Raw genomic sequence first — 24,190 nt, forward strand, 5'->3', positions numbered from 1 at the left:
ACTAAGGCACTGAGGAGACAAAATCATTACCATTTACTTCAAACAGTGTCTAAAGGTTTGGCAACAGAGACTAGGAGAACTCACTCAGAGTAAAGACCGTTTAACATTTGTGAAATTCATGATTCCACTCTGGCCAGATTTAAGTAACAGCAGCAATAAGATAGTTAATAAGTGCTAGGCACATGCTTTTTGTGGGGTTTCTTTTTTCTTGGCTTTGCTGGATCTTTGTTGCTCAGCACCGGCTTTCTCTAGCTGTAGGGAGCGGGGGCTGCTCTTCCGCGCAGTGTGTGGGTCCCGTCGCTGTGGCTTCTCTTGTTGCAGCGCATGCGCCCAGAGCACTCAAGTGTCAGTAGTGGTGGCTCACTGGCTTCATTCCTCAGCAGCATGTGGGATCATCCATGACCAGGGATTGAACCTGTGTCCCCTGCATTGTCAGGTGAATTCTTAGCCACTGTACCACCAGGGAAGTCCCTAGGCATATGTTAAATAAGAGAGAATCATATTTAGTTCTGTCAGTAATTTAGTAAAAAGTACACATTGTTAATATCAGATAAATATACGGAAGCACACTGAGGTGAAGGGAATTGCCCAAGGTCCCACAGCTACTAAAGAGCCGGACAACCATCACACCCATCGCTTGAAATCAGAGCACCGAGTTCTCAGTGTGCTATACCCAGGAATGTCCAATCCATGCTAAGACTCACATGGTGTTCTTGTTTTTCATATTTTAACATCTCTAAAATCAATAGTTTCTAACACATTTTTTCTTTTCTATTGCATGTAAAATCATGACATACCTTATGATCAGTGGCATCTTTAATTTCACCTAAAATGGTTTATACCATATAGTTGAGTGGATGTTTGCATTTAGAAGCTATTTTAAATGCTTGGATGTAAAGAAGCATGTAAGCTTTTGGTGGTCCAGTTTATTCATTTGTGATCTGGGGAATGCCCCTTCCTCAGACTGAGGACTGTCATTCCCTTCCAGAGGTCCCAGGGTTCTTCAAGAGTATGTTCAATTGTGTATTTTCATTTTGATGGTAATCCGAGTAACATCAGCATTTTCCAGATCTTCTGGATGCTTGCCTTATAAATGGTAACTGCTGTGAATTCAGACCTCCATTTTATCATGCTTATAATTCCTCTGTCAGTCAAGGGGCTGGCAGAGTTTTTCAAGATGAGTGACAGGCTCCGAGGAATACCAGGTCATCTTTTTGAAGATTCTCCTAGGAAAGGGTTCAATGTGTCCATGGAGCAGCTCTGTATAACAAGCGGTCCACGGATTGTCCTTGAAACAAAGCCTGTTGTCCCACCAGGATGTTTTTCTTTCATTTATCTTTCCCTCATTTTTAATTTCCCAGGATTACCCTTCTGTAAGTTAAAGCTTCCCATATGCATTCCGAGGTGAATTCCTCTGGCAAATATGAATTTTCTTGAGGATGGGAACTAGATATTAAACAAGACTTACATTTCTAGATTCAAAACCAATTACGCTTCTCAGACTTCTCCCCTTTACTAGTGATAAGATAATGAAACTATGTAACTGTTTCCAACCCAGGGATATGCAAAGAACTGTTCATTCCTTTTTATGTTTGTGGATATCAATGGCCAGTACAGAACCTTCCCAAATTGCTTATTGCTAACAAGTGGTTCATCTATCCACACCTGCCAGAGAGCTGATTCTTTGATAGTAGCCTTCCTCTGCATTAAAAATAAATTTGATCTTCTTCCATCGACCTGCATGAAGCTCACCACAGCTCTCACTTTCTTTGACAAATGTCTGAAAAGTAGAATAGAGAGAAAACATAATTTATCCCATTCTCTGCTATGAAAGTTGAGTTGTTTAGATCTTTTTCTGCATGCCTTCCCCTATCTTTTTAGTATATACTTGCATAATCCCTTAGCTATACCTACAACCTAGAAAGAAAATATTGCTATTCAGTTCAGTTCAGTTGCTCAGTTGTGTCCGACTCTTTGTGACCCCATGAATCACAGCACACCAGGCCTCCCTGTCCATCACCAACTCCCGGAGTTGACTCAAACTCATGTCCATCGAGTCGGTGATGCCATCTAGCCATCTCATCCTCTGTCATCCCCTTCTCCTCCTGCCCCTAATCCCTCCCAGCATCAGGGTCTTTTCCAATGAGTCAACTCTTCGAATGGGGTAGACAAAGTATTGGAGTTTCAGCTTCAACATCAGTCCTTCCAATGAACACCCAGGACTGATCTCCTTTAGGATGAACTGGTTGGATCTCCTTGCAGTCCAAGGGACTCTCAAGAGTCTTCTCCAACACCACAGTTCAAAAGCATCAATTCTTCAGCACTCAGCCTTCTTCACAGTCCAACTCTCACATCCATACATGACCACAGGAAAAACCATAGCCTTGACTAGACGGACCTTTGTTGGCAAAGTAATGTCTCTGCTTTTGAATATGCTATCTAGGTTGGTCATAACTTTCCTTCCAAGGAGTAAGCGTCTTTTAATTTCATGGCTGCAGTCACCATCTGCAGTGATTTGGGAGCCCAAAAAAATAAAGTCTGACACTGTTTCCACTGTTTCCCCATCTATTTCCCATGAAGTGACTATTAGATGGTCACAAATATACACAAAGACATGGAGACCACCCGATGGCTCAAAACAGTCTTTACTTTTCCTATCAAGCCACTTGCTGTCCACACAGAGGGCACCAAAGGGGTCCCCCTCTCTCTGGATTTCCCCCCTTGTTTCCTCCCCTTGGATTTTCTTCTGACCCTCTCCTTGGTACCTTTGGCCCTAAATCAGTGGTTATCAAAGCGTGGTCCCCAAACCAGGAGCAGTAGCAACTGTCAGCTTATGAGAAAAGCAAATTCTAGGGCTCTACCCCTGATCTACTAAGTCAGAAGCTCAGGGGGTGGGGCTGTGCTCTCTGTTGGAGCATCCTTCCAGGCAGTTCTGCTGTATGGAAGGACCACAGCTTTTAAGTCAACTGCTGGGCATTCAGATGCCCAGGAAGGAGCCAGCATATTCTCAGGGATAAAAACAATAGCTTTCCCGGCCTGAGGCTAGAGCATTAAACTTTGAGTGCCGTTTAGCATCTAGCAGCCTCGCTGTGGCCACAGAGCACAGGAGAGGAGCTTCTCTGGCGATGTTTCCCCTAATGCTGTCTGACATGGCTCCCTGAAGTGCAGGGGCCCTGCATCTCTGTCAGCTGTCTGTGGATTCCTTCTTGCCAGCCTGCCATTCTGAAACATAGGTCCGTTTCTTTAAAAAGTGGGAGTTGGGTGAGGATTTCTTGCATGATCTAGCTCCTCATCTCAGTCCCACCCTATATACATCAAAGTAGGGCTCCCTTATCTGAACTGGATCAGACGTGGCTCCTGTGTGGCCCTTTGGCCTCTTGTTGTTGGGCCTCTGGGAGGGTGTAGTTCTGGCTGTGGTTCCCCATCCCAACCAAGGACGCCCTCATCAGCTTCCCTGTGACCCTAGCCCAGCAAGGGGTGGGCTTAGGAGTTTCATGGAGGATTTGCCCTTAGAGATGTTGGCATGAGATGACTGTGATCAAGATAGTGACCTTATATATCCCTGGTTGCTGAGATAGGAAGCAGTGGGACAGTGACGGGAAGGAACTTTCCAGTGGAGAACCCTGAGCCTTGATCTTTGGCCACTCTCAGTTCAGTTCAGTCGCTCAGTCATGTCCGACTCTTTGCGACCCCACGAACCACACAGCACGCCAGGCCTCCCTGTCCATCACCAACTCCCAGAGTTCACTCAAACTCATGTCCATCGAGTCAGTGATGCCATCCAGCCATCTCATCCTCTGTCATCCTCTTCTCCTCCTGCCCTCAATCCCTCCCAGCATCAGGGTCTTTTCCAATGACTCAGCTCTTCACATGAGGTGGCCAAAGTGTTGGATATTCAGCTTTAGCATCATTCCTTCCAATGAACACCCAGGACTGGTCTCCTTTAGGATGGACTGGTTGGATCTCCTTGCAGTCCGAGGGACTCTCAAGAGTCTTCTCCAACACCACAGTTCAAAAGCATCAATTCTTTGGCACTCAGCTTTCTTCACAGTCCAACTCTCACATCCATACATGACCACAGGAAAAACCATAGCCTTGACTAGATGGACCTTTGTTGGCAAAGTAATGTCTCTGCTTTTGAATATGCTATCTAGGTTGGTGATAACTTTCCTTCCAAGGAGTAAGCGTCTTTTAATTTCATGGCTGCAGTCACCATCTGCAGTGATTTGGGAGCCTAAAAAAATAAAGTCTGACACTGTTTCAACTGTTTCCCCATCTATTTGCCATGAAGTGAGGGGACCAGATGCCATGATCTTTGTTTTTTGAATGTTGAGCTTTAAGCCAACTTTTTCACTCTCCTCTTTCATCAAGAGGCCCTTTAGTTCTTCACTTTCTGCCGTAAGGGTGGTGTCATCTACATATCTGAGGTGATTGATATTTCTCCTGGAAATTTTGATTCCAGCTTGTGCTTCTTCCAGCCCAGTGTTTCTCATGATGTACTCTGCATATAAGTTAAATAAGCAAGGTGACAATATACAGCCTTGTCGTACTCCTTTTCCTATTTGGAACCAGTCTGTTGTTCCACGCCCAGTTCTAACTGTTGCTTCCCGACCTGCATACAGGTTTCTCAAGAGGCAGATCAGGTGGTCTGGTATTCCCATCTCTTTCAGAATTTTCAACACCTAATCATCTGCTTTGCTGATGCTGTACAACCAAGTAAGATAAACTTGTTGTTCAGTCATTTTCCAACTCTTTGCAACCCCTTGGACTGCAGCACACCAGGCTCCAGTCTGTCTCCCAGAGTTTAAGCAAATTCATGTCCACTGAGTCAGTGATGCTATTAACCATCTCATCCTCTGCTGCCCCCTTCTCCTTTTTTCTTCTGTCTTTCCCAGCATCAAGGTCTTTTCCAGTGAGTCAGCTTTTTGCGTCAGGTGGCCAAAGTATTGTAGCTTCAGCTTTAGCATCAATCCTTTCAATGAATATTCAGGGTAGATTTCCTTCACCACTGACTGGGTTTGATCTCCTTGCTGTCCAAGGGACTCTCAAGAGTTTTCTCCAGCACCACAGTTTGAAAGCATTAATTCTTTGGCGCTCATCCTACTTTATGGTCCAGTTCTCATATATGTACGTGACTACGGAAAACCATCGCTTTGACTGTACAGACCTTTGTCAGCAAAATGATGTCTCTGCTTTTTAATACACTGTCTAGGTTGAACTGGCAAGATTCAAAAAGACCTTTAGCGCCTGGGAAGGTGGGCTAAACCTAACCAGGTGAAGCTTAAGCTTAGCACAGTCCAGGTAAAGTGTGACATGTATTGGGGGGAGGGAACTAGCAGAATCAGGAAGGAAGCTTATCAATGGTTTTAGTTTATCATGGTTAAAAAAAAAAAAAAGATACACTTATACCTGTGGCTGATTCATGTCGATGTATGGCAGAGACCAATACAATATTGTAAAGTAATTATCTGCCAAGAAAAAAAAGAAAAAATGGTGGTCCAGTGGTTAATACTGTGTGCTTCCAATGCAGAGTGTGTGGGTTTGTTCCCTGGTCAGAGAACTGAGATCCATATGCTACTGGCACTGCAAAAAAAAAAAAAAAAAAAAAGTGTTTAAGTGGACAGTAAATTCAGACTGGTCAGTAGTGTGATACAGACACCAGAACCTAATGTAATCCTAGGCCACAGCATTCAAAATGTAAGGCAAACAATAGCTAACGTTTGGGGTTGTCTTACTTTGCCCTATGCACTCTTTCTAGTTTTAGGGCTCTATGTGAATAACTCAGCTCATCCTCACATCAGCTCTTTTGGGAAACTACTATTATTTGTCTCCTTTTGCACGTGAAGTTCCTCTGTATGTGACACAGTTCAACCGGGGTATGAATGAACAGGAGCCCTCCAAAGAGAAATCCAAGTGGTGAAGGCGTTTGGAACCATGTTTGAAGGCTGAGAAAAACAAACAAATTAACACAGTGTTGTAAATCAACTGTAGTTCAGTAAAATTAAAACAAAAGGAAAAACTCAAATGCACTAGAGTTTTTTTAGCTACATGAAAATATGACTTGTGTTGCTATGAAAGAGATCTTTAGATATTTGTCAAATATGGGAGAGTAGTGAGGCTCGCTCTTCATGAGTCTGGGACAGAGGTGACCACCCCAGGAGGACAGGCTGGTGGTTAAGAGTGGAGACTCAGGCTGCCTAGGTTGAACCTTGGCTCTGCTGCTGCTAAGTTGCTTCAGTCGTGTCCGACTCTGTGCGACCCCATTGACGGCAGCCCACCAGGCTCTCCTGTCCCTGGGATTCTCCAGGCAAGAACACTGGAGTGGGTTGCCATTTCCTTCTCTAATGCATGAAAGTGAAAAGTGAAAGTGAAGTCTCTCAGTCATGTCCAACTCTTAGTGACCCCATGGACTGCAGCCCACCAGGCTCCTCTGTCCATGGGATTTTCCAGGCAAGAGTACTGGAGTGGGGTGCCATTGCCTTGGCTCTGCTACTTCTAGTTATATCTGACCTTGGTCCAAGCTCATATTTTCCGTGCCTCAGCTTGAAAAGTGAAAGTGATGTTGCTCAGTCGTGTCCGACTCTTTGCAGTCCCATGGGCTGTAGCCTACCACGCTCTGCTGTCCATGGGATTTTCCAGGCAAGAGTACTAGAGTGGGTTGCCACTTCCTTCTCCAGAGGATCTTCCTGACCCAGGAATCAAAGCCAGGTTTCCCACATTGTAGGCAGACGCTTTACCGTCTGAGCCACCAAGGAAGTCTTGGAAAGTGTTAAAAAAAAAAAAAAAGTAAAAGCATTAGTCAGTTATGTCTGACTCTTTGCGACCCCATGGACTATAATATAGCCCACCAGGCTCCTCTGTCTATGGGATTCTCCAGGCAAGAATACTGGAATGGGTAGCCTTTCCTTCTCCAGGGGATCTTCCTGACCCAGAGTTCGAACCTGGGTCTCCTTCATTGCAGTCTGAGCCAGAAGATGATGAGAGTATCCACTTCCCAGGTGAGGAAATGAGCAAATGAGTAGGAAGCTTTTAGCACAGGATGAGGGCCATGGGAACTGCTCATTAATGGTGAACTGCTATTTTTTTTTAAAAAAAATTTCTTGTTGTTTATTTATTTGGCTGTGTTGGGTCTTAGTTTTGCATGTGTGGGCTTCTCTCTACTTGTGGCATATGGGCTTAATTGCCCCATTGCGTGTGGGATTTTAGTTCCCTGACCAGAGATCAAACCCACATCCCCTGCACTGCAAGGCAGATTCTTAATCACTGGACCGCCAGTGAAGTCCTGTGAACTGCTATTGTCATCATGCTCAGTATAAGCTCAGTGAGTGAGAACTGTCCAGAGATACAATGAGCTGCCACAGAAAACAGGAGGTTCTCTCTTAAGGAACTTATTTGAGCATTGTGGTATAACTACCTAGCGAGAATGTTGGACCAAGTGATTTGATTTTTCACTGTCTCCATTAAGCACCAGGTTTAAAACACTGTAACTATTTTCATTTTTCCTTCCTTTCATAAGAGTTTAATCTCACACTTTGTGTAAGGAAAGGTACAAGTATTTCCTGCTGTGCCATGGTCTATCAGGTAGGCTGACTGCAGAAACAGTCAGGCCCCTGGAGAAGCAGTGGCTTGGTCTCTTTCAGAAATTCAGGGACCTGGGATTAAGGAGACTGTCATTTCCACACTTGGTTTCCAAGATCCCCTAGGTCATCTCTCCAGCAAGGGACCACTCACGGAACCTTATTATGGCCCAGCCCTCCAAGGAGGACACGTCTCATCTGCGTGCTCTCCATTGGCTAGAATTCAAGTCCATGGCCATTCTGAGAAGCAAGACTGCTGGAGGATACAGTCATCTATAAATTATGTCTTCAGGCCCAAGAGAATTTATTTTGATCAACATTTGGCAGTTTCAGCCATCATTGGATGTTGAGAAGGGAATTGATGTTAGGTTCAATAAGTGATGTTGTCTTTATGCATGGTTGTTACATTTTTTTTCCTGTAGATCCTTTGGAGCTGCAACTTGGATATTATTATCTTTAAAGTCCACAAATCAGTTATCTCTTTTGCTCCTTTAATTTTTGTCACTGACAATTTTAGAAGAGATTCAGTAAGTTCAGCCTAAATTGTCAGTGAAGAAAAAGCTGTCTTACTGTGATCCACTTTGATCTTAGAGAAGAACACATATGAATAACAAAAAAGCCTACAAGTAAACAGCATACCAAATATTTGTCTTTAGAAAGTTCATCACAGAAAGCAATACTCATTTTATGCTAGAGAAGAAAGATATATTAACCAGGTAGGATATCACTGTGCTGACGTCTCAACACCTTCTGTTCCTTTGCAATTATTTTTTAAATTGTCACAGTTACGTTGTCAAGGTTTTTAAGTGACATGCCAGTTCAGTTTGCTAGTTTAGCTTCTTTCCACTCTCAAACTGCAGTTCAGTGTGTGTTTTGTTTGAGCATATTTCCTCTCCTTCATGTCATCCTTAATGGAGTCGAAATAATAACTACAGATGGATCATTTATAAATATGTCTCAATCTATCTTAAGTTTATTTATGTTAAGCTTGTACAACTCCTTGTGTATGTATTATACAGTCAGAGCCCCAAAGTAATGATAAGGTATAAATTAAATAAAATGTCATGGAAGGAGCAGGATTCAACAAGTATTTGGATGCCTGCATGTGCCAGGCATGTGTTGGGGAAACATAGTGAATGAAAAAGTTCCCATCTTCAGAGCACTTAACAACAGTTGTGTGGTGTGGGAGGGCAGGGAGTCGTTTCCATTCACAGTGCGGGTGTTAGGATCAGCCCTCAGCTTTCATGAATGGAGGCTGCCCTGGGTTGAAAGGGCACACGTGGGATTATGTTCTTTGACTTAGAGAATGACAGTGACGTGAGGGTACGCTGCATCAACAAGGATGCTTCCCAGCTCAGAATCCACGACTACGGAGTTCTGTAGGTGGACCACTTGCTTTATTATTCCAAGAGGTAACTGTTGTGTTTGTGAACAGAGCTTGAAAAGTTGGTTGGCAGTGGAGTCATTTGTAGAATGGCTGTTTTTTTGGTGGGCCCACGCTCATTTTTGTGAATTGTGAGCCTCATTGAAATGTCATTAATAGGAAATGGTACATGAATGTCTTTCATGTGTCGAGACAGGGTATTGATATTCACTGAGCAGTCTCTCTTGGGGTGCAGTATATGGTTATCTGGTGGTTAGTTGGCTCTGGGGAGTCCACTGAACAAGGTGGTCACTTAACCTTCAACTTTGTCCTCATTTACTGGCAAGTTGACAGACTCCTCAGGAGCAAAGGTGGTTTAGCTGTTAGTGACAAGAAGAAAAGAAGGGAGGTGTCAGCCCCTGGAAATGAGCCCGTCTCATGGTGGCCCTGAACAGTGAAATGAGATGAGCCTGGGATACTGGGGTTTATAAGAGCCGGACCTCACCCCTAGAGATGACATCTCAGCCTTCTTGTTGTATAAGGGACTGGTTCCCACTCCTCAGGACCCCATGCAAATCAGAGGTACTGTGTGTAAGGTACATGGGCTGAGTATGGCAGGTGGCCCTTCCTTCATTCTGCACATCTGTGTTGAGTCCCAGCCTCATGGTGATGTCTGCATTGTCGTGGGCATAAACAAAACCCGCTGCCCTCATGGAGCTTACAGAGTATTTGGCAACATAGATAATAAGCAAGGCAGATAAGTGAAATGTTGACTACACTAGAGTGTGAGGACTGCTAGAGAGAAAAATAGAATGAGGGAAGGACTCATCAAGGACAGCTTGGGTTTCAGTTTCAGATGGGGAACCAGTGAAAGCATTACTGAGGAGAGGGCTTTGGGGTAAAAGTCTGCAGGAGGCATGAACCACATGGATACCCGGGGAGTGCATGCTGGCAGACATAATGGCAAAGGCCTTGAGCCAGGAACGTGCCTTTAATAGTTGAGGACTAGAGAGAAATGGTCCAAAGAGGTGGGTAGGGATGAGGCAGGGAGGTGTGGGCAGGGCCCGGGCACACACGGTAGCAGCTGGTCACAGCCATGAGGAGGTCTTTGCACAAGCTCCTCCCTCTTGTTTGACTCTGCAGATAATTGAGCCATCTCCCAGCTGCGGTTTTGTTTGAATATTTCATGTATGTATGTATGTATTCAGCTGTGCTAGGTCTTGGTTGCAGCACTCAGGAATCTTTAATCTTCTTTGCAGCATGCAGGATCTTAGGTTGCAGCTTGTGAACTCTTTATTGCCATCTGTGGCATCCACCTGACCAGGGATTGAACCTGGGTCCCCTGCGTTGGGAACATGGAGTCTTAGCCACTAGATCACCAGGGAAGTCCCCCGGCTCTAGTTTTAGAACCTTCATTCTGTTTTGTGCACAAAACCCTAAGTAATTCTGTACGTTCATAAACGTTGTATCTATGCCAGGCCTTACAGACCGACTTCTAGAGTGGTTTGGGGTTTTAGTCACTAAGTCATGTCCAACTCTTGCGACCCCATGGACTGTAGTTCATCAGGCTCCTGTGTCCGTGGCATTTCCCAAGCAAGAATACTGGACTGGGTTGCCATTTTCTTCTCCAGGGGATCTTCCTGACCTAGGGATTGAACCTACGTCTCCTGCATTGTAGGAGGATTCTTCACCGTCTGAACCAAATGCCCTTCTAAAGTAGTTTACACTCCTTTTATAAAAAAAGCAATGGAACCATTGTGTGTTTGTTTTTAGTAGAATCTTCTGCATGTTTCCAATATATAAAAACAGCTAAAGGAGGGGGCCGTTCCAGCTGACGTTTGGAACCAGATTAAGGGCTCACACCAGCTCCCCTTTCCCAAGGTGGTGTCTGGGGCTGCTCTGTGGGACACGAAAGCCACTCAAACCTGGTCTGCAGGTTAATGACTGGACCAGAGAGGTTAAACTTGCTTGCACATCAGAATCACCTGGGGAAAATTTTCCCCCTTTTTATTTGCTTTTCTTTCAACATTTTACTATGACTATGAAAATTTAAAAACAGAAAAATTGAGAGACTCGCCATGCACTCCTATATACCTACTACTTAAATTCTGCAGTTGCCATAATAGCATTTTAATCACATATCTGTACATCTACTTGTCTCTCTGTCAATCCAGTGTAGACATCCATGTACCCTCCTGGGAAATTTTCTTTTTTCTTTTTATTAATAAATAAAAATAGTCAGTTCTCTATTTTCAGGTTTACTGATTCAGAATCATTGAAGGTGGGGCCAGGAGTCTTTATTTTAAAAGCACTCCAGTTGATTCTGATGTAACCACTCTGGGAACCACTGTTGTTCAGTTGCTCAGCTGTGTCCAACTCTTTGTGACTCCATGGACTGCAGCACGCCAGGCCTCCCTGTCCCTCACCATCTCCCGGAGTTTTCTCAAGTTCATGTCCGTTGAGTTGGTGATGCCATTCAACCGTCTCGTCCTCGCTGCCCTCTTCTTCTTTTGCCTTCACTCTTTCCCAGTATCAGGGTCTTTTCTAATGAGTTGGCTCTTCACATCAGGTGGCCAAAGTATTGGAGCTTCAGCTTCAGCATCAGTCCTTCCAGGGAATATTCAGGATTGATACCCTATGGATTGACTGATTTGATCTCCTTGCAGTCCAAGGGACTCTCAAGAGTCTTCAGCACCACAGTTTGAAAGCATCAGTTCTTTGGTGCTCAGCCTTCTTTATGGTCCAGCTCTCATGCTGGGAATCACTGGTCTACCCTAAATCCCTTTTTTTTTTTTTTTTTTTTGCTGATAAGCAAAATGAGGTACAGAGACACTGCCTTGTTCAAGTTCCCATGGGTAGCCAGTGGAGGGATAGAATTAGAACTCAGGTTTTGTGGGGTCTTATTTTTGGTGTCTACTCAGTAACATGCTGCTGCTGCTGCTAAGTCACTTCAGTCATGTCCGACTCTGTGCGACCCCATAGACGGCAGCCCACCAGGCTCCCCCGTCCCTGGGATTCTCCAGGCAAGAACACTGGAGTGGGTTGCCATTTCCTTCTCCAGTGCATGAAAGTGAAAAGTGAAAGTGAAGTCACTCAGTCATGTCCGACTCTTAGCGACCCCATGGACTGCAGCCCACCAGGCTCCTCCGTCCGTGTGATTTTCTAGGCAAGAGTACTGGAGTGGGGTGCCATTGCCTTCTCCACTCAGTAACATGAGCCCTTTGTAAAATCAAATAATATCCCTGCCTTACTATTCCTATCCATGAGTGGTTTGCTGAGCTGCTATTTATTTTAGGGAGTTGTGAAGAATACTTTGTTTTCTTGTTGGTTGAAATTTCAGGCATTATTGAGATAAAAGAACTTAAATGTCTCACGTTGCCCTGAGCTGCCTCAGTGAGGCTGGAGAATGGGCACTGGGCTGGAGCCAAAGGCAGGAATAAAAGCTGTGGCCTGTCCCAAACTGTGAAATTGTCCAAAATTCACACGACTGAGCCTCAGTTCCCTGCTTTGAAAACAAGCATTTAAAAAGATCTTGTTAACTGATCTCAGAGATGTCTTTCAGCTCTGATATTTGTGACCATTAAACTAGCATCCAGCCAGTCAGCCCCTGCACTCCTGAGGCCCTGATCCATCCTCCTCCACCTTGTTAGCTGAGATGGCAGAAGGCAGACAAGACACCTCAAAGCTTTCCAGTTGCCGCCTCTACCAGCCCTGATGGGACCCTGAGAATCATCCTGCAGGGGTTCCCCCAGATCCCAGGCTCCTGTCAGCTTCGAGACTATCCAGTGCTGACCTCCACGTCCTTCAGGGCTTCAGCAGTCCTGACTCCTGAGTGTGGCGCCATATCTGCCACCCAGAGAGTAACCCTGAGCAGTTTTCAAAGCTTAATTTGCTTCTTATTCTGAACTAGCAGCTCCCAGGCGACGGCAGGCAGCCTGTGGGCCTGTGTGGTGGGCACCACCTTTAGTGCTGTGCTCTGCCCTCCAAACCAGGGCAGACTGTCCTGTAGAGCTTTGTTTCAAACTGCCCACCCCGAGGGCCACCCACTCCTGCTATCAGCACTGCTACTGTCATTACCATTGTTGCTCGTGTGGTTGCCACCACCACCACTGTGAAGATGACCACCATCAGTCCTCCCGCCAGGATTGCTGTGTGTGCACACTCAGTCCCGTGTCCAGCTCTGTGACCCCACGGATTGTAGCCCACCAGGCTCCTCTGTCCATGAGACTTTCCATGCAAGAATACTGAAGTGGGGGATCTTCCTAACCCAGGGACTGAACCCGTGTCTCCTGCATCTCCTGCATCGGCAGGCAGGTTCTTCGCCACTGAGCCACCTGGGAAGCCCTCCACTAGTACTGCACCACTGCGGCTGGTAGTACTGCGGCCGACGGTACCGCCACCGCTACCACTAACGCTGCGCCTTCTCTACTGTTAGTGCCGGAACGCCTCTGCCGTCACTAGTACTGCTGCAGCTGCTAGTAGTCGTGCTGTCATCATCGACATTATCTCTGCTACTACCAGTACCGCGCCTGCCTTTTCTACTAGTACTAAATGCCACTACCTCTAGTTGTACTACCGCTACGGTAGTAGTACTGCCACCATGGACACTACCGTTACCACCAGCTAGTACTGCGGCCACCACCAGCACTGGGAGTTCTGCACCCCCCATCCTCCCACCGCCCGCCTCTGCCAGTGGAGCTGGCCGGGCCGCCCACCTTTCCGCTGGTGGAGCTGGTGCTGGCGGAGCTGGCCGGGCCGCCCGCCTCTCTGCCGGTGGAGCGGGCCGGGCCGCCCGCCTCTCTCTCTGCTGGTGGAGCTGGTCGGGCTGACTGAGACAGGTTTCATGTTTCTACCCTCCTTGCTCTCCATCCATCCAGGATCCCTTTGACTCATTCCTCTGGGCACCCCCCACCCCAACACACACACAAAAGAAGCACTTTCCCAGAATCCCTCCTGGAAGGCTCACTGCATCACAGGCCTCATGGAACAGCCAGCGCCCCTTCCTCTTGAGAGAGCAGGAGGTTTTCTTTTTGAGTCACAGCTCCGTGTGGTTTGGATTCGGGCTCTGGATCAGGCCGGCTTCAGGCCTCAGACAGTGCCACTGCTGTTTGGCTCTGTCATCGTTTGTGTGAATAAACGTGGATTTGTGTGGATTATGGAAACAGTGATAATGTGAAATGAAGCATTATGTATAAAGCGAAAATAAGGTTTTGAGAGAGGGACTAAGCAGACCCATACATCAAGGGCATGTGCAAGTCTGTGGGCAGAAGACAATTCAGGACACAGAATGGCCTGGTGATTGAGTGCACACACTTGCAACTCATGTGGGCCCAAGTCGGGTGTACAGCTCCACAACTTACAGCCTGACTTTGGGCAAAGCATAGGATCCCTCTAAGATGAAATTTGCTCATCTATGTGAGTAAAATAATAATGCCTTTTTCATGGAACCATTATATTAAGTGAGTGCATGCGTGCTAAATCGCTTCAGTAGTGTCTGACTCTTGCGACCCCATGGACTGTAGCCTGCCAGGCTCCTCTGTCCTTGGGATTCTCCAGGCACGCATACTGGAGTGAGTTGCCATGCCCTTGTCCAGGGGATCTTCCTGACCCAGGGATCGAACCCATGTCTCCCATGGCTCCTGCACTGCAGGCAGGTTCTTTACCATGAGCCACCAGAGAAGTCTCATATTAAATGAGAGAGTCCACATAAGGCATTGATCTTTATGTGCCTGGTACACAGTAAGCACTCAATTCATGTTAGTTATTGCCTGTATTAAAATAGAAGAGTCAGAAATGCTAGATATTGGTTAAAAGGGCAGGGTGTGGAGCCAGGCAGCCTGGGTTTGAATTCAAGCTTCATCACTTACTGTGTGACCTTGAGCAAGTTACTGAACCCTACTGTATGTGAGCTACCTCATCTGCGAAATACCAATTATAACAATCTGTATCTCACAGAGTCCTATGAGGATTAAATGAATTAATGTGATTCAAAAACTGTCTGCATGTCCGCTATTTTCCAGGCATTGTTGCAGGAACTAGATACTTAGTTAATGATAGAAACAAAACCTGTCCTCATGGAGTTTGCATTTTGGTTGGGGATGGAGGGAATCTGGTAATCAATAAAGTAAAACAGTGTGTGACAGTAAAAGCATTAGACATCATATGCTGACTGAAGTGTTTAGACAAGCACCTGTCTTCCGTATGGAAAGCATTTAATAAATGTTATTAATATTGGTTTTCAATACAGTCTTACTGCTGTTAACTACCAATACTGCAAATAGTTTGCCACTTTAGTATATCTTGAGGTGAAAGTGTTAGTCACCCAGTCGTGTCCAGCTCTTTGTGATCCCATGGACTATAGCCCACCAGTCTCCTCTGTCCATGGGATTCTCCAGGCAAGAATACTGGAGTGGGTTGCCATTTCTTTCTCCAGGGGATCTTCCCAACCCAGGTCTTCCGCATTTCAGGCAGATACTTTACTGTCTGAGCCACCTGGGTTAGTTTGTCATTTAAAAATGATACAAGGTAAAATACATTTTGCATTGCAGTATAGATGATGAGTATTAAAGGGCTCAATTAACTTTTGACTTAAAAGTGTGCATTATAGACTTTTTGGATAGCATTCCTGAGCTGTTTTAGGATTCCAGTGTGGAGTAAAACTCGTCTTAGCCAATACTGCTGCCAGGTATTAGCTGTGGACCTTAGAACTCCATTCTTACCAGGTTGGATCTGGAACAATTCAAGCCAGCACATTCTGTAAGGCTGGGGGTGGGGAGGTGTCTTTCAAGTTTACAATTATACTTTAGGTAGTTTAGGGGCACACTCAGAAGCCTGTAATATTTTTTCCAGCTCTCAAGTTTTGTGATTTTTTTTTCACCCTAGTGTTCTTGGCAAGCAGTGGTTGTCTCTAAGTAACACAGAAAAGTCCTTTTTCAGCAAAGCCCTTTAAAAAAGCCTCCAGGCTCTTAGGCATTTGACAAACACTTTTTTTTTCTTGCAAGACTCAGCTGTGAAGTCAAGGCCATGCTTCCCAGGGAGCTCAGTGGCACAGAAGGCCTCCTGTGCCCTCAGTTGAGCTGCCTGACCCTCTGCCTTGGGCCAAGCTTGGCGCCCAGTGCTCCGACCCTTAGCTTTTCTTTTCCAGGCAAGAAAGAGGCTTTTGAGGTTGCAGAGGGGAAGCTCATTCCCTACCGTGGGCCATCCAGCCTGCCTGTAAAAATTAGATTCATGCAGTTAATTTTCACACTGATTCATCTCTCTACTGGCTCCCTATCCTTTACCCTTCCCCCTTTTTTGTTCTTTCTGTGTCAAAGTTTATGCATTGTTTTTTTTCCTCCCCTCTCTGCCTCATTCTTTGTGAATCTGAGCTGAGAGGGCATAGCCTTAATTACCACCTGTATTTCAAGGACATATGGTCCCTCTTCCAAATGGGCTGCTCTGGTTCTCAGTATTAATAGGTTATCTAAAAATGGCTAGACTGTTATGCACTTTGCAAACTCTCCATTTAGAAAAAATCTTACAACAAAATCCCAATGAATAAAACAGATAACATTTATGGTAGAGCAGGCTACATAGTTGGAGAAGGGAATGGCAATCCACTCCAGTATTCTTGCCTGGAGAATTCTGTGGACGGAGGAGCCTAGCAGGCTACAGTCCATGGGGTCACAAAGAGTTGGACATGGCTGAGCGACTAACACACAAGGCTACATAGCGGGGAAAAGCAAGACTCTGGAGACAGCCCAACTGGGTTCTAGTCCTAGCTCTGCCACTTACGATAGTGCTGTGTGACCTTGAGCAAAGTTCCCAACCTCTCTGTGCCTTTGCTCCCTTCACAGTGAAATGGGGATAATGAAAGACCTTATGTCCATTAAGGTTGGTAGAACGATAATTGTATAAAATGCTAAGCACAGTTTCTAGCATCTAGTACATGTTCAATAAATGTCTGCTTTTATTACTATAATGATCATTATTGTTAGCATTATTATTATCCTCCATTGACAGTCCCTTTGGTTTTCCATGGAGCTGTTGAAAGCACAGGTCTGTGTGATGGTTTTTAACACTACACTTTTCAAGTGGTGCTTCTGCCTGTACAAGGCATTGAATAAATGTCACACAAAATGGACCCAACAAACCAACCTTCATGCTGTGTCTAGAAGAGATATTTAATTATTTAGCTTAAGAGGAGTCTCTCAAGCAGGCTGGGTTTGTTCAGGCCTCAAGACTGGCTGTGCTGGTGACTGGGCAGCAGTGCCCTCTCACCCTCTGCTCGAGGGCTGAGTGCTGTCTCACGGGGTGCTGCATCCAGCCTCCCAATGTGTCACAGCCATCAGGATTTGCCCCTTGAAAGGCTGCAGTGATATTCCACATGGGAACATCCGCACACTTGCATTTACGCCTTCCCTGAGCTTGGGATCCGCAGACAACCTCCTTCCCCCGAATAGTGCAGCGTCTGGAGGCCAGAGCCTTCGGGAGGCACCACGCCACGAAGAGCTCAACACTGCCCTTCTGCGGGTCGCTTGGCTTTCTGTAGCGATACATAGACATATTATACTGAGGCTTCAATGACTCTCTTACTACAGTGCCAGCAGGCGGCCTTCTGGTTGACCTAACATTTCTAAAACAACTCTCAGGCTTACAGCACTGGGGATCTCCAGCAGGGCTTGGGAAAGAAATAGCCCTGATGCGTTTCCTAGCATAGCTGTGCACAGTGTGTGTAATGTGGCTACATGAACATGTACGAGGAGCTGTGCAAAATGAGTATGTCCCAGGTGAGGCTTCAAAGAAATCAGACAACAGGCTTACCAAGCCAGACAGCCCCCAGCTAGCTTTTCTTTCATCACTTGGTTTCTCATAGGAGTTTACACCTCACTGTATGTAGCTCCAGGGATATACTGGTTTCTTCCACCAGTGTTCTTGGTCCCATCTCTTCCTGAAGCAGACTCCGCACATCCTCTCTACCCTTCCTGTCTTCACTGGTCCCCTTCCTTCTGGCTGCTTCCCCCCTGCCTGCAAATATGCTCACGACTCCCTCATCTCACAGTGAGCTTCTGCTCACTGCTTTGTCCCCCTCTAGCCAGTTCCCTTCACAAGCAAGATCCTCCCATGAGATGAGCATCTCCTGGCTCCATCTCTTTGCTCACAACAGCCTTGACTGTCCTCACCGCCTTCCTGGAATACAATTTCCTTCCTTACTTTACTCACCTTGCTGTATGGAGAGCTGGCTAACTGTTCCCCAGACCCTTTCCCACCTGCTCCAGGCACAAGGAACTGACTGCCCTCCCCAGCCTTCTGTGCAACCAGGTGTGGCTAACGTGGCTCAGTTTCAGCCAAAGACGTGTGAGCAGAGGTGCTGTGTGCTGCTTCTCAGGCAAGATGTGAAAACCACTTCCACTACAATGGCTTGATTTTGTCCCTCCAAAAGGTATGTCCAGACCCTTCCCCTCATATCTGTGAATGTGACCTCATTTGGAAGTGGGGTCTTGGCAGATGTAATGAAGATGGAAGTTAAGATGAAGTTGTAGTGGACTAGTGTTGTTCCCTAAATCCAAGCACTGATGTTCTTGTAAGAAGACCATGTGGGGACTTCCCTGTTGGTGCGGTGGTTTAGACTCTGCACTTCCAGTGCAGGGGGCTCAGGTTTAATCCCTGGTCAGCGAACTAAGATCCTACATGTTGTGTGGTGTGGCCAAAAAATTAAAAAATAAATAAATAAAACAGTATCACATGGATTTAAAAAAAGAGAGAGAAGATGACCATGTGAAGACAGATAGGGGAGGGTGACAGTGAAGATGGAGGCCAAGATTGGGGTTATACCGACAAGCTAAGGAACACCAAGGGTTGCTAGGAAGAGGCAAGGTAAGCCTTGCCCCCAGAGCCTTCAGAGGAATCATGGCCCTGCTGACACCTTGATTTCAGACTTTTAGCCACCAGAGCTGTAAGCAGGTAGATTTCGGTTATTTTAGGTCATCACGTTTGAGGCAATTTATGCCGCTCCTAGGAAACTATTAACCACAACCATCGTCTCTTCCCTGTTCTTCCAACAACATGCTGACAAACGAGGGTGACCTTGGAAGTGAGCCGAAGCAGGCAGAACACCTGGCTGCCTGATTCCCTGTGACTTCCCCCTCCCCCCCGCCAAGCTGCTGAGTGGACCTGATGTTTCATAGGTGGACTAATAGATAGTGAAGGACAGGGAAGCCAGGCATGCTCAGTCCATGGGGTCCCAAAGAGTTGGACACGACTTAGCGACTGAACAACAGCGAGGTGAAATAAACATGCGTTGTGCTAAGCCACTGAGACTTGGACAAGGGCTTCCCTGTTGCAGCAGCTAGTATTTCCTTAGCTAAAACACCCGATTAGAGACTGATGGCACCTGCCATAAATACACACTCAGCCTTTCCCTCCTAGAAGGTCTGTTGGCTTCCAGGCCTTCACCTTCTCATTTCCTCTCTCCCTCCTTCACTGCTGGCTCTTCTTCACTCCTGCCACTAAAAAGCAGCCCACCCCCAGGGTTTCCTCTCCTGCTAGCTTCTCCACACCCCATCCCTGGGTCCTCTCGTATACCTCCATCTCCCACTAAAATTCGAATGTTGTCCAAACATATAAGCCCAAACCAGACTTCTCTCTGCAACCTCGGGCCCCATGGCCACCTGCCTCTAGTCATCTCACTGCGTCCCTTCTCTGCACAATGTCAGGGGCCTTCCAGGGAGGCAGTGGCAGGGGCGGCCTTCTAACTGTCCACAGACTTTTCAGTCTTCTTTCTCCCCACCTCCCTAAGCCAAACCCATTTTTTCCCAGCCTCTGGCTCAGCCCGGAGAGTGACCATGAACTTCCTGCTTCTCTGTGCTTTGAAGGATTCTGTGGAGAGAAACAGCGCCTAGAGAGGGTCTGCGGTTCCAACACCTGCTGCTGCTGCTGCTGCTTAGTCACTCAGCCGTGTCCAACTCTGTGTGACCCCATGGACTGCAGCCCATCAGGCTCCTCTGTCCATGGCATTCTCCAGGCAAGAATACTGCAGTGGGTTGCCATGCCCTCCTCCAGGGGATCTTCCCGACCCAGGGATCGAACCCGTGTGTGTCCTGCACTGCAGACAGATTCTTTACTGCTGAGCCACCAGAGAAGCACAACATCCCTCTACATATTTCCAAGTCTGTCCTTAGATTAAGGCTGACCCTCACACATGTGGCCACCCTAAATGGTTTTCAGGGCGGTTTTCTGATGCCACAAGCTTGGAGAAGCTGCTCCACAAGGAGCGGCTCTGGGGTCCATGCTGCTGGACTAGACTGCAGGCGTCGTGCTGAGTGACTTGTCCATGGCATCACGCAGTGTGCCCTTTCCTAAGAACCACAGAGGCCTTTTCTGATGTGCTCTTTAGGGGAAGGCCTGAGTTAAAGGGGTGGGGAGGGTTTTTGGTGTTTGTTTTTTTTGGAACCCTGAGATGAGTAGACCAATTGTGGTGGTTTTGTTGGCTCCTCGTCAGGAAGCATTTGTGGCCGCTTTTCGGACAGTTAAGAGCCTCACAGCACATGTTTTTGGTATTAACTTAATTCCTAGCTTCCTCTGATCTTCCCCAGTTTTGTTTTCCACATATATTTATTTTCTAAAATTTTATCTTGTGTGTCTTTGTGTAATCTCTGTGTAAATCCTTCCTGGAACAAGGTAAAGTCTGAATAAATAAGATGTCCTATAAACCTTAAAAGTGTCCAAAACTAAAGAAATTTTCTTTTCCCACACGGTGCCCTTTTCCTGTGTTCCTAGTCTGATGGTGCCACTAAGCAGCCCTTTAGGTAAACTAGAACCCTAGGAGAGCCTAATGGTGCCAGCTGTTTCTGGTCTCTTTTCCCCTCCCACGTCTGTACCACTTCCTGTCTATAGCTAACAAGTCCTCCATATGGCAGCCTTGGGAGGAGGGCTGCTTATGGGGATTGCTGCTTCACCGATGCCCAGTCAGTCCATCCCTGAGACCACGAAGATGCTGCTGGCCACCCCACGTCCCCGCTGAAATCCCATCTGTGACTTTTTTCATCCTCACAGTCAAGGTCAGATTCTTTGGGCTTCTTTGTCAGCCTCTCTGCACCTTCATCTCCTGTCACTCCTCAGCCTTGCACCCCAAGCCCTGGAAAAACCAGAGCGTACACTCCCTCCTCCCTGAACCAAACCATTCTCTGCCCCTTGTCCTTACAGCTGCTACTGCTTCCTACCCTGTCATGGGGCAGTTCCCGGGGGATGTTTTCTAGAACAAAAGTCCCCAACCGTTTTGGCACCAGGGACCAATTTTGTGGAAGACAGTTTTTCCACAGACTGGGGACGTGGAGGGTGGTTTTGGGATGATTCAAGTAGATTTATCGTGCACTTTGTTGTTGCTTTTGTTCAGTCGCTCATGTCCGACTCTGTGACCCCCTGGACTGCAGCACACCAGGCTTCCCTGTCCTTCACCATCTCCCAGAGTTTGCTCAAACTCAAGTCCATTGAGTCGGTGATGCCATCCAACCATCTCATTCTCTTTCTCCCCCTTCTCCTCCTGCCTGTAATTGTTTCATCAGCTCCACATCAGATCATCAGGCATTAGATCCCAGAGGTTAGGGACCCCTGTTCTAGAAGGCTCAGTTTACACATCACCTCTTCCTTGATGTCTTTCCCGTCTCCCCTGTGCATTCTCAGGCAGCAACCTGTTCATGGCACCTGTGTGTGTGCTGGGGACCCCAAGATCTCCTCTGTGCTGTTACTACTTCTCTTTCCACACTGCAGTGTGATTGCACCTCTTTCCTTCTCTCCCCTAATTGGCCAGAGCTCATTTGTGGCAGGAATAAAATCTTATCTTTGTATCCCCTCAAAGCTCTGCCAGAACCAGGCTCAACTCTGCTTAGGCTGTTCCCCCAAATTGCTTATAAACAGTATTGCTGTTTGCAAAGCCCATGACACCACGGATACCATTGTGGGCTTTATCATATTCTTTAAAGGAGCCTCGGCAAGTAGGCGCGCTTAGTCCAGGAGTGACACTAAATGGTGGGGGCCGCAGCGTAAAGGAGACAGCTAGTTGTGGGGCAGCACGCCCTCCCAGTCCCAGTGATCACAGCCCCCACACGCCATCCCCAAAGCTTCCCACTGCATCTGACCCGGTGGATCCTGTGGTTCTGGCTCCAGATGACACTGGGAATACATCTCTTCTGTGTCAGTCCGTTGCCCCATCTTCGTGCAGGACTGGCCCTTTTCTCACTAAACTTTGCAGGAGGACATTGTTTTCCCCTCTTTAGGCTCTGCCCTGCACTGTCCACTTTCCACACATAAGAAGGACCTTTGCAGAAGGTCAGTCCTCTGCTCTGAGCCCCACAGAGTTTATCATTGATCTTCTTTTAACTCTTTTGATGGCCCCCTGGGTCCTCCGATGGCCCAGCCTCACTCTCCAGCCCTCCAGGCCTGTCTCGTCTTCCTCATTGAGCTTTGTCCGGCCCCCACACAGGCAAGGTGGCCCCACTGTGGTTTCTGCACGTGCACTTACTTCTGCCTTCACAGCTGTACCCATTCTGCACTTGGCTTCTCCTGCCAGCCATTCGGGCTTCATGGGCCCCTCCCAGCCTCCCTGTCTGAGGCCCTCACCTTCCCCTTCAGGTCATTGCTCCTCCCAGGGCTGTAAGCTCCAAGCAGCAGCCACCATTCCTTCAAGTTCCCTGTCTGATCCCCAGGCCCCTCATAGGATAGGCAGTTGGGGAACATTTGCCCAAAGAAAACAAGAGCAAGGAAGAAAGATCCTGGAAGTTTGTATGGTGTTACTGGAGTTCCCATTACACTCAAGGTCACATGGTTTTGATTGGGATCCGTTTTTATTTATTGGCCACACTGTGCAGCATGTGGGATCTTAGTTCCCCAGGCAGGGATCAAGCCTGCACCCCCTGCAGTGGAATTTCAGAGTCATGACCACCGGACTTCCCTGGACCCATGTTTCATGCTTAAAAATGTCCAGCTGCTTTGGTGACTGAGCCCCCTACCCATATGTATAGAGGGTCAGTGTTCAGTGCAACTCTGACCCAGTGGTTGAGATGGTTTTGCTACGTACTGGCAGTTTGGCTCTGTTTGGTGTCAGCAGCTCTGATCTCCTCTCTGAAATTGAGGGCACTACATTTCCAGCGCACGTTTCCCCTCTTGGCGATGTAGGACACCAGCCGGGGGACTCGGCTGTCCCCAGGAGGTGCCTCTCAACTTACCAGCTCCGGAGTCCGTGAGCTCTCCAGGTGCACACACTCTCTTTCCTTCTGGGTCACTCCCATTTGTTCTCATTTCACTATTTTTGTCCCTGGTAATTGTCTGGGGAGGAATTCGCCAGAGTTTGACTTTTTTTTTTTTTTTTTTTGTAGTATTACTAGATTTTGGTAATACAAAATACAATGGTAATTTTGTATTACCATTTTGGAGTTGTTTTTTTTTTTTTTTTTGGTATTTGTATCTTTCCTAAGAGAGAAGTGAGAGGGTGTTCTCCCCTGATGTGGAACAAGAAACCCAGGGCAGATGAGGAAGGTGGCAGCTGGAGCGAGTCAGGGCTCTCAGATGGAGAAGAACCCTCAGCTTTGTTAAATACACGTGTGCTCAGTCATGTCTGACTTTTTGCAGCCCTATGGACTGTAGCCCACCAGGTCCTCTGTCCGTGGGATTTTTCCAGACAAAAATACTGAAGTGGATTGCCATTTCAAAATCCTCCAGGGGATCTTACTGACCCAGGGATTGAAGCTGCATCTTCTGAGTCTCTTGCACTGCAGGCAGATTCTTTAGCACTTGAGCCATTGGGGAGCCAATTCCGCTTTGTTAGAGGGCAGCTGAATGCGTCAGTGGGGTCCCTAGATGTTCAGAAACAGCCAGACAACCAGGAGTTTAGGTGGAAAGTAATATCCCTCCGTGTGTGGGAGGAAGCACAGTGTATTCAAGCAAGAACCCTGAGGTGAATGATATTGAGACGTGGATTTCAGTCTTCCCAAACCACCAACTTCGCTAGATCTTGGGTTCTTCATCCCTAAAAATGAAATGACTGTCCTAATAGGATTTCTAAACTCAAAACATGTCCATGAAGAAACACGTATCGTATCTCTGCATTATGCACCTCTGGGGAGTGTTTAAGGATGTGCAGGAAGTATTGGAGTCACATCAGTGATTTCAACGTCCTGCGTTTGACACGTGTTCTCTCTGATTATCCCCGGAGACGGGAGGAGCCAAGGAAGACTGAGCTGGGGGCTCAAGAGAGGTTATAGAGGTTTCTGTTGTC

General features: G+C 46.9%; 1 protein-coding gene and 1 long non-coding RNA gene across 3 annotated transcripts in view; one reads left to right on the forward strand and one right to left on the reverse strand.

Annotated features, from left to right (window-relative positions):
* Positions 1-24,190, forward strand: part of PPM1H (protein phosphatase, Mg2+/Mn2+ dependent 1H) — a 304,263-nt gene that overhangs the window by 156,881 nt on the left and 123,192 nt on the right. The window lies entirely within an intron of this gene.
* Positions 203-24,190, reverse strand: part of LOC139182958 (uncharacterized) — a 47,470-nt gene continuing 23,482 nt past the window's right edge. The window contains exons 2-4 of the long non-coding RNA XR_011566458.1: positions 5,410-5,583; positions 1,666-1,780; positions 203-471 (exon numbers count right to left, since the gene is read on the reverse strand). This is a non-coding gene — a long non-coding RNA (uncharacterized lncRNA). The remainder of the gene's footprint in view (positions 472-1,665; positions 1,781-5,409; positions 5,584-24,190) is intronic.

The sequence above is a fragment of the Bos indicus genome, chromosome 5 (assembly GCF_029378745.1).
Source record: "Bos indicus isolate NIAB-ARS_2022 breed Sahiwal x Tharparkar chromosome 5, NIAB-ARS_B.indTharparkar_mat_pri_1.0, whole genome shotgun sequence".
In the NCBI taxonomy this organism is placed as follows: Eukaryota; Metazoa; Chordata; class Mammalia; order Artiodactyla; family Bovidae; genus Bos; species Bos indicus.